The sequence below is a fragment of the Rhinolophus sinicus genome, chromosome 1 (genome assembly GCF_057876585.1).
Source record: "Rhinolophus sinicus isolate RSI-liver-muscle chromosome 1, RSI-T2T, whole genome shotgun sequence".
Taxonomy (NCBI): Eukaryota; Metazoa; Chordata; class Mammalia; order Chiroptera; family Rhinolophidae; genus Rhinolophus; species Rhinolophus sinicus.
Window position 1 is genome coordinate 65,702,192 of NC_142501.1, and position 11,740 is coordinate 65,713,931.

Consider the following 11,740-nt stretch of genomic DNA (forward strand, 5'->3'; position numbering starts at 1 on the left):
GTGAGTGTCTTAGACTGATACGTGGATTTTCAACTTTGGATTTCCATTTGGATTTAGGATTTCTGTAAGAAAGAAAGGAAGGAAGGGCGGGAGGAAGGGAGGGAAGAAGGAAGGAAGGAAGGAAGGAAGGAAGGAAGGAAGGAAGGAAGGAAGGAAAGAAGGAAGAGAGAGAGAGACAGAGAGAAGGAAAAAGAAAGGAAGGAAGGAAGGAAGGAAGGAAGGAAGGAAGGAAGGAAGGAAGGAAGAAAGAAAGAAAGAAAGAAAGAAAGAAAGAAAGAAAGAAAGAAAGAAAGAAAGAAAGAAAGAAAGAAAGAAAAAGAAAAACTAAATCAATGATTGGCCCACCTGGTCTGAAGTTAGTGTCATGTGGGGCAGCCTGCGGGGTCTCAGCTCCTGCTCCCCACATAAGAATGCAGGACATGGTGAGGCCAAAAAGGAACACCCACGGAGCCATAGATAGGGGAGTCATACCACTATAGTCTCGCTGGCAGCTGGGTTGGAGACACAGGAGACAGGAGCCACACTATCCGCAACCCGCCATCCACTTTTCTCTGCCAAACAATCTCACTTGCTAGCAATCCGCTTCTCTGCAATCTGCAATCCACACTCCGCCGCTTGCTAGCTCAGCCACCATCTTCTTGCTAGCCCTCATTTTCTGCTATCGTAGCCACAGCAGTTATATTAGTGCCCAATGGCTTACTGGTTACAGCTGATGGCCAACTAGCCACAGCTGATGGCCATCCAATCACAGTTGATGGCCATTTACTACCTGAGCCAGCACCTTTCTATGTGAGGCCAAGAGCCTGGAAACTGCTCTCTGGGGCTCTGTCCCCACAGCTAGTGTCCCTTTATCCCAGACTGTGACACACTTGGCTTTTCCCAAGGGGAAAGAACCCTGCCTTGCAAGCATCATTTCTGCCTCATGCAGAAAAGGTATTCTTCTGTCCAGGTGGACTCCTTTCAGCCAGGCTCACCTCTCTGACCTCAGCTCCAATAAACCTGCCACCATTCATTACGTGGCAATGATTCTGGCATAGTACATACTCTTGCTCCAACACATGAAGCCATCTTGGAAAACCTTTCTTTGCTCTGTGCCCAAATTTTTATATGACTGGCCAGAGGGCTCAGTTTAACTGTGACCTCCCCAGAGAAGCTTTCCTTGATGATTCATTCTAAAGTACTTGCTCACCTTCCTGACTCCTTTCCATCCTGTTTTTTTTTGTTTGTTTTTTTAACTTTTATGTATTTTAAGTGTGTTTTTCCAGGACCCATTGGTTCCAAGTCAAATAGTTGTTTCAATCTAGTTGTGGAGGGTGCAGCTCACACTGGCCCATGTGGGGATCGAACCAGCAACCCTGGTGTTAACGAGCATCGTGCTGTAACCAACTGAGCTAACGGTCTGCCCCTCCTGCTTTATTTTTTTCATAGCATTTATCATCATTTGAAATTGTATTTTTCCTTTAATATATTTATGTGTTTATTGTTTGTCCCTCCACACATTCTAAAATGGAAGCTTCACCAGAACAAGGTCATTGAAGAGTCTTGTTCACTGCTGGATCTACAGTGCCTAGAAGAGTAGCTGATTTGTGGATAGATCTCAATCAATATTTGATAAATGAATAAATAAAGTGCCCACTTAGACTCCCTGTCCCACTTCTTAAGTGGGAACCATAATACTCATCTTTATTTGGGCCTCATATTTATGTGCATAGAGGAACATATCAGAATCAGGCAGAGTGGAGGAATGCCTCTTATTAAAGTAGTTACTGTTAAACTAGAATATACTTTTGTACTTGAAATAAAAATCAGAGAAGTAAAGTGACTCACTCCAAGTGACACAAATATTTCTAGCTTAAGTGGAGATATAATCCAGGCTTCCTGACTGCTAACACTATGCTTTTTCTGTTGAACTATATTCTCTCGATAAGACTACATGTGAACTAACAATGGGAGAGGGAGGGTGTTTGGAAAAGATGATGGATGGGAGGAGAAAGGCAGAAAAAACAATTAGCAATGTCTGCCACAGGGTACGGAATCAAGAAGTGGTGATACATGGAGGGAAGAATACCCAATAGCTCATAATATCATAAACCAGGAAACCCTAACAGAGCACATCTATTTCAATTTTAAGGGGTATGAGGTAGGTTTTTCTTTTTTTCCTCAGAGGAGAGCCATAAATCTCCTGTAAGCAAAGCTACTGTGTATAAGAAGCTCTGAGGGCTTTTGTGGTTGCCCCATTATTTAGGCAATCAAATCAATTTTCTATACTCACAGAAGATCTCCTCTTAGAATAAATGTAATACGAATGTAAGAAGCCATGATTTTTTTTCACAACTACAGATAAAATTCTATCTTTCGTATATATGTCAGGGCTATAAATCCAGATAAATGTGAGTATAGAACTGAATTCATTCAACATGACTTGTGTAAAGTGAATGATACTACATAAGATAGATATAGGGACTCTCTATAATAATACTATGTTGTAAAATTATTGTTTCCAAATATCAGAGACTATGCTCAAAAAATAACATTCTCATAACTTGCATTTTTGGCAGGGCTTTCTTAAGTTCATAAATGATTAAACACGGAATCTTTCTGGTAAAATTTTGTAAAGATACAGACTGCATCTCCACTTACACCATATTTTCCTTAGCTCTGGAGTGGTTTGACTGTCTTCAAAATGGTGGATTTCAATGTATTATACCGTTGCCACATTATTTTAGACAGAAACAACAGAGGGGAAACTATCTTATTATTTTTTATATTATTCAATAAAAACTTAGAAATAAAACAGCTTAGTTCTCTCACATAGCACATGTGTAGGTATGTGTTAAGCTGGGAATTGAGTAGGCACACAAATGTGACTTCCCTCTATATCACCTGTACTGAGAGATGTCTCTAGCCATGTTCAAGGACCAATGAACCTACCTGTAGGGAAAGTGAGCAGCAAGGTAAACAACAGTAGACTTGGGATTTTAGGCCCTTATTAGCAATGTAACCCTGAAATAATGACTTAAGTGTTAAGAGTTTTCATTTCCTCATCGATAAGTTGGTGATGATGATATTACCCTGCCTCCAGCAGAGGGTTGTTGTAAGGCTCAACGGAGATCATGTCCATGAAAGCGCCTCATAAACTACAAAATCCTATATAATGGCATTTATGTACGATGGGAAGACCTGGCTGGGTATACCAGGGGCAAGGTGAGGAATTCAGAAGTAAAAAGGTAATCGGCTGACAGGAAGCTGTTTTTGTGTGTGTGTATTCATCTCTGTTTCTCAAAAGAGCTAGTAGTAAGTCATCCCAGTAACAATGACCACACCTGGGACCCAAATCTTACTTTCTAATATCAATTTCCACTAAAAGCAACCGGGGTGCCTTGGAGAAAGGCTGATTTCAGGTCGAGGACAGACAAAATAAAATGTGAGCCTAATACATCTTGTGTGAGAAGGTAAGAAAATGCTCAGAAATTATGGATCATTGCAAAAGAACATGGAAGCAGCTTGAAGGGACTTCCATTGGCCAAGTCTGGGGAAATATAGCATCAAAATAATAAATGATAGGGGTCGCCGGTTAGCTCAGTTGGTTAGAGCGCGGTGCTGGTAGCGCCCATGTTACTGGTTCGATCGCTGCAGGGGCCACTGTGAGCTCCGCCCTCCTTAAAATAATAATAATAATAATAATAAGTGATAACAATGAATTATTAATCATTGAAAAACCATGAGTTCTTATTGATAATAGATAAATAGGGAAGAAGGAAAGAAAAATGCTACAAGCCCTATTATTAAGAAAATTGATGAAATTAGAATATGAACTGCAGACTAAATAAAATTATTGTGTTCAAGTTAAATTTCTAGAATTTGGTAACTGTACTGTGGCTTATATAAGAATATATTTCCTTAGAAAAAGCACAATGGAGTATTGAGGGATAAAAGGGCATGCTGTATATAACCTATACTCTGATAGTTCAGAAATATACATAATATATATGTAAAAGAGCCTGAAGTCTTTTATTAGACAAACGTGGAACATGGATTTGCTTCCTGGTTTTACCCCTTATTAGCTGTTTTAATGTTTTCTCTTTCTTCTTTTGCACTCAAAGTAGAAAGGGACAGATGAATTGGAGGCATAAGAGGTATGGAGAGGCTATATAACAGAAATATTATCATTAGGTAAAGCTTTTTTTAACAGCAAATGCACTCTCTTGTGTGGAAAGCATTCATAAAGAAAAGCACACCCATAATAAGTGTATAACTTGATGAATTGTCACAAAGGGAGCATACCCATTTATCACAGCATCCATATGAAGAAATAAAACATTATATTAGCAGCGTCCAGAAACACCTCTCATGTTCCCTTCTAGTCACTACCCCCACCCAAATAAACACCACACTGACTTCTAAGAGCATAGTTTAGTGCTATCAGTTATTGAACTTTAAACCATCAACTTCTTTCTTGCCACATTATGTTCATAAGTTTCATATTCTGTATATTTGTAGTTCATTTATTTTCATTGCTGTATAGAACTCTATTTATGAATAAACCACAATTTATTCTTTCATTTTGCTGATGATGGATATTTGGGGTGTTTCCAGCTTAGGACTATTACAAATCGTGTGACTAAGGATATTCTCGGCCATGTCTTTTGGTATATATGCATGTATGTATTTATTTTAGTTATATATTTAGGAGTAATATTGATGAATCATAGGATATATAATATATATATATATATATATAGAGAGAGAGAGAGAGAGAGAGAGAGAGAGAGAATATTCAGTTTTTCCATTCTAGTAGGTGCTGCCAAACAGCTTTTCAAAGTAGCTGAACTGATTTATACTCTCCAGTATTATATGAGAATTCCAATTGCGTTACAGCTTTGACAACACTTGGTATTCCCTATGTTCATTTTTGCCATTTTAGTGGGTGTATTGGTTTTCTATGTCTGCATCACAAATTACCATAAACTTAGCAGCTTAAAACAACACAGATGTATTACATCATAGTTACTGTGCATTAGGATACAATGTTGAGTCTTGAGCTTAGTGTCATATGGTTGCAATCAAGATGTCATTGGCTGGGGTACATTCTCATCTAGAGGCTTAACTGGGCCAGAATCTGCTTCCAAGCTCATTCAGGTTGTTGGCAGAATTCATTTTCTCCTCACTGTGTGACTGAGAGCCCTGCTTTTTTCTGTGTGTTGGCTGGAGGCTGCTTCAGATCATAGATGTTGTCCAGAGGTCTTAGATGCCACCTTCAATTACTTGCTACATAGGTTTCTCTAACTTGGCTACTTACTTCATGAAGCTCACAACATTGTATCTGGTATGCTAATACAAAGTCTTACATAACATGCTGTAATAACAGGAGTGATATCTCACCATCTTTGCCATATTCTGTCAGAAACGTACCACAAGTCTTGTCTGTCATTAAGTGGAAGGAATTACACAAAGGTGTAAACTCTAGGAAGGGAGGTAGGGATCATTGAGGTTTCATCTCATAGTCTGTCTGCCACAGTGAATATATCATGGTGTTGCACTGTAGTTTCAGTTCATGTTGGAGACTGTTTTCTTAGGACTAATAGAATAAGAAAATGTTTACTTAGGAAATTTGTTCAGAAATATTCCCAATTATTTTTTCTCTCTATCTTGTGAATTAAATTCTCCATCTTGCTTCTCCTGTTTGGGTATGGGCTCAAAATATAGACTTCAGCTTTCATGTCCTAGATAAAGTCTAGCTTATATATAGGTTTGACATTCTGCCAGCTCAAGTATCCATGCTATTGAAATTGGACATAAAGGACAGAGACCTGAGTCATTGCCTGAGGTACTCCAGAGATTTTAGGTACATTGCTAAGTAGAAGGAATTCTTATAGTTGCCTGGAAATGTGATTTGGCCTCTTGTTTCTTGCTTACTTCCTCTAAACAGCATGAAACATCACAGTGCACTATTAAGCAGTGGCAATTTAACCCTAGGGGAGACAGCGTTTCAGGAGTGAATGCTATGATCTCTGAGATTTGTTTACCACTTCTCTTAACTTCATAGAGTGGTTGGATCCTTCCCCAGAAGGAAGGTACTCAGTAACTATCAAACATCATTGTGGTTAATATGCTTGCTGAATCACATTTTATATTAGAATTGTCAACGTTGACCACAAAGAGAAAACACAATCACTACTCTTTCAAAATTAAGAATTTATAGTCACCCAGCTAGATAACAACTGCATTTTAAAATGTTTTATTCACTGTAGAGAACACTGTCACAGATTAAATAATACTACCAACTGCAATAATACACAATAGAGTGAGAGATTTTGAATGAAATTATACTAAGGAGATTTGAGAAAATAATTGAATGAGCTTAAGGACTCAATACTTTCCTAAATCTAGAAAACACAAATGATCTTTTAATCTTTTGGAAACTCATTAACAGAAATGTATAGAAGAAAACTGACGTTATTGGAAATAAATCCCCCAAATAGAGAGTGATTGCATCTAACACAGAAAATGTTACAGAGATAATTCCACTTGGAACTGTCTTTGAGTCATTCTTACAGTAAGACAAAAGAGAAATTCATTAAGAATTGAATTCCCTTGCAAGGAAGTGGAAAATGTATGCCAAAATATTCAGAACTCTGAAAGAAACACCTGAAAAATTTTTATAATGAATAAGGTTCAACTATCATGAGCAGTGAATTTGAATTTCTGCTGAACATGAATTTTTTTATTCCATAAATCTGATTTTATATGTAAAAGTCACAGGCAACTGTTTATCCAAGCAACAAATTGGAGGGAAAGCATGAGTGATGATCAAGTTGAATTATATTTATTATAAAACTCCATTCTAGATTACATCATATTTTCAGCATTTTACTTTTTTCTGCTTTTTTGGAAAAAGGTCTTTGGAAATAAATTTTCAAACGCAATTATTCTGTGTTGTTGGATATTTCAAAAGCTAAAAATTTCCTTTGAAATAATATTCTTAAGCAAGATTTATAATGGTAGAGCAAACAAATTTGAATTAAGTGTAAAAAACTCCTATCTCTGGGGAATAAGATAAATACCAAAAAATCAAATTTAAATCTCTCTTTTAAAATAATGCCAATTTTTATTAACCCTGATATAGGATACTAATAACTCTATCTGCCACCACAATACAGTGTCAAAAAATGGGTCCTGGGAATTTAAATCCTCTCGTTTTCTAGTTGAAGGCAAACTAATGTTGTAGAGAACCCGATATGCCAGGATTATATATTTTAAATATATTTATATATGTTTATTTATACATATGTTTATATACTTATATATATTATTTATTTTATATATTATAATTATATATTATGTGATATTGTATATATTATATCATTACATACTATGTATATACTATATATAAATAATATATATTAGTTTTACATTTTTTATATATATTTATTTATATATAACATATTTTATACATATTTTCTCAAGGATTTTGCAAGATAAATATTATCTCTATTTGCTATATGAAGAAACCAAAGCTTGCAAAGTCCCAGAGTCACATGACCAGTCAGTGATAGAGTTAGAATTCAAAACCAGCTGTGCATATTCTAAAGCACACTGCATTTCTCTACTCAGGAAGCAATTTATTTTATTGGATGTATCAGGTGAGTCCCTTTGGAGATAATCTTTGCCCTGACTCTGTGGCCCATCATCTTACAACTACAAGAAGCCTCTGTGATTGGTTTAAATCAATGAATATGAATTTCAACATTGTTACCAAAGTGCACTCAGGGTAAGCTCATGTTCACAAGGTCCTTGAGGCTGGACTATGCCAGAAGATGTTCCAATCTGGCTTTGAGAGTGCCCTTCCTCTATTTAAACATGGAGGATACCAGATATGAGGTAATAGAAACTATGAGATGTGATCAAAACATACGGTGAATGTTTAAAGAAAAAAATTATTACAGTAAAAAACACAATGTCATTAATCCCCCTCACTTTAAACACACTTATCCCATCGTTCTTGCCACTTTCTGAAACAGTTCTGGACGTCCTCTTTCATGAATGTCTTTAGTTGTGCTGTCATGGCTGCCTCGATGTCCTGAATAATTTTGACTTTGGGGAAGAGCCAGAAGTTGCATATTGCCAGATCCAGTGAATAAGGTGAATGAGGACACACTATAATGTTTTTATTTGACAGAAGCAATGTGTGACATGGAGTGCTGTCATGATAGAGGATAATTTACGGCACACTTTAAAACACACCTTGTCTTAACTGTAACTCACACCCCACTGACTGCACAACACAAATTGAAATTTGTCACACACTGTTACTGAAGTTCGACATGCCACTTCCCATATTGAAGATATCTGCCTTTCAGTTGGATGGCACTCGGCAGCAGCATTCAATGTATTTTGTGATACAACAGAAAGGCTCCGTGACACACATCACTTCTGGTACATGGCAACTTCTGTCAAATAAAAACATTACAGTGTGTCCTCATCCATCTTATTCACCTGGCGCGGCACTGTGCAAGTTCTGGTTCTTCCCCAAAGTCAAAATGACCATGAAAGGTAAACATTTTAAATTGATTCAGGACATCGAGGCAGCTACAACAGTGCAACTAAAGATACTCACAAAAGAGGACTTCCAGAACTGCTTTAGAAAGTGATAAGAATGATGGGATAAGTGTGTTCAAAGCGAGAGGAAGTATTTTGAGGGGGATTAATGGCAATGTGTCTTTTACTGTAATATTTTTTATTTTATTTAAACATTCACCTTATTATTTGATCACATCTTATATATATAGGTCTCTGACACAGCTGCTCCTGAAACCCTTTTAATTTCCTGAGTAATAGAAGTGACTTTTGTTCTAATGAGGTGACTCTGGATGGGCTCCTGGATGAGAGTGGGTCACTGGAAAGACAAAGCCATGATTATAAGCTTGGAATTTTCAGCCCTGCCTCCATTCTCCTGAGAAGGGAGAGGGGCTGAAAATGGAGTTAGTGATTGATCATGTCTATCTGAGGAAACTTCCATGAAATCCCCAAAGTATGGGGTTTGGAGAGCTTCCAGGTGGGCAAACATATACCGGGAGGGTGACACACCCCAACTCCATGGGGACAGAAGCTCCTGTGCTTGGGACCCTCCCAGACTTTGCCATAGGTATCTCTTCATTTGGCTGTTCAGCTGTATTTTTTAAATCGTATCCTTTAATAAACTGGTAAATGTAAGTGTTTCCCTGAGTTCTGTGAGCTGCTCTAGCACATTAATCAAACCTGAGGAAGTAGCCATTCAGTCAGAAGCACAGGTAACAACCTGAACTCGAGACTGAAGGGGCGGGGGAGGAGCAGTCCTGAGCCCTTAACCTGTGGGACCTGCACTATCTCTGTGTAGATAGTGTCAAAATGGAGTTCGATTGTAGGACACCCAGTGTGTGTTGGAGCCTTGTTTGTGGCTGTGGGGTAAAAGGCCCACACATTTGGTGACTGCGAGTGTCAGAAGTGAAGTGTTCTGTGTGAGGAGTAAGACACACAGGGTAAAGAAATACAGGGGAGGATTGGGTTTACCCATACGTAGGAGGTTTTCCTTTACACAAAGTCTGTCACTAACCATAAGAATGTTATCAATTGGTCCTGCCTCTCCTAACTCTTTCTCTTCTCCCATTCCTACTAAAACCCATGTGCAAAATCCAGGTAAGTGAGATTCCAATATTTCAAAGTGTTTTTTTGTTGGGGGGGGGTTGGGGTTATTTTTTTTTTGTATCTTTTGTTTTTAGCAGTTTGATATGACATGCCAAGATGTCATTTTCTTTGTATTTATATTGTTTTGGACTTACTGAGATTCTTGAGTCTGTGGATTAATATTTTTTTAACCAGTTTCAGAAACTGCACAATTATTTCTTCAAATATTGCTACCGCTGCATTCTCTCTCTTTTCTCCTTGTGGGACTCCAAACACATGGATGTTAGGTCTTCTGGCCTAGTCTCCCATATCTGGTTTTTAAAAAAAATGCTCCTTGTGCTTTATTTTGGATACGTTCTATTGACCTGCCTTTTTGAGTTTACAAATTTTTCTTTTGCTTTAAAAAACTGCACAATTCTATTGAGATACAACTCACATACTGCAAAATTGGCTCACTTAAAGAGAGATCAGCTAGGAAGAGAACGTAGAGGCACATGTTGTTTCATTGTGCTTCACTTTATTGCTCTTCACAGGTGTTGCATTTTTTTACAAACTGAAGATGAGACCCTCCACCAGCAAAAAGATGGCAACTCGCTTTATTGTGAAACTCACTTTATTGCGATACTTGCTTTATTGTGGAGGTCTGGAACTGAACCCACAACATCTCTGACGTACGCTTGTCATTAGAGAAAAGTGTTCAAGGGCCAAACCATGTTCATGGGCATAGCTGGAAAGGCTGGATCGGCCAGTGAGTCATGCCCAGTGACCCATCCCGGCTCCAGGTGCAGAGCCCACATGTTTCTTGTGCCTTTCTGATCCACCAAAACTTCTCTCCAGGCGATTCTTGCTGTACACTCTAAATCTATTACTATTTCTGCCTTTCACTTCAACAAAAGATGCTTTTTTGCAGATCGCTCTCTGCCAAAGATCTGAAGTGACTAGCAAAACTGATCATTGTTTCACATTAATGTGTTACCCTGCTCTGGGGTGTTTAGAACTCAATAGATGATTCACAGCGAGGAAATAATATCACCTATATTTTCTCAAAGAGAGATCCATGAACTATCTTCATTAGGAGAGCATGTAAAAATGCAGATGCCTGGCCCTCATTCTAGACCTTTACTGTCATAAGCTCTCCAGCTGTTTCTTTGAGTCCCTAGAGTTTGAAAACAAACACCTTAACCTATCTGTATAACTCTCAATTGTCTATTGGTAGGATTTCAAGCCCAGGACAGGTTGGCATAATGTAATTGCAGAGATCTCCAAGGATCTCAGCTGAGCCTTTGCAGCAACACTACAGTACCTCCCCCAATTTCAACTTCAAGCAGAACTAGCCTAGGTTTATGTAAATAAATATTTATATAGTATGTGCATAAAATCCAACTTTATATGAGCTCCTGGGTGAGAGATGGAAGCAAATAAAGATAGTTACTTTTATTTGAGCGGCAGAAAGGGTCTGCAACACTAGACTTCTGTTCTGGGCCAAAAAAGATATGGAAAGAAGTTTGGAAATGATTAATTTAAAATGACACAATCCATTTCAAGTCTCAGCCAAGAGCACTGATGCAGTGGCTAGAGGACGTCATGGTGACCATGAGCAGGGCTAGAGCAGGCTTTTGGTAGATTTGGGATTCCACTGATTTGTCTATGCTGCTTCTTCATTCTGTTCTTCGCTCTTTCAGCCTAAAATTCCCTTAGGGGAAATTAAAAGAAATCTTAGCATGACATAAGCATTATCTCTTGAATTGCTGACCTCTAGTTAGTCAGATATATATGTTTAAAACCTGGGTGAGGTGTGTTTGCATGTGATTGGATGGCTTTTAAAAGGCAAAATAATGTATTTACTAGATTCTTTAGTAAAGGCCCTAAAACACTAGACTTTCATCAGCTTTTATTATCAGGCCTTCCTGATAGTCTGCCTCTTTGCTTCCTGTGTCTTAGCAAAATGGTGCTGCAATTTCTAAGCAATTTTGCTGCACTAAGTAATGGTAAGCTAGCAGCTGAGAAATAATGGGAAATTCCTATCGCTATAACATTTTTCATAATTTATTTTTAAAAAATCATGGTCCATACAATA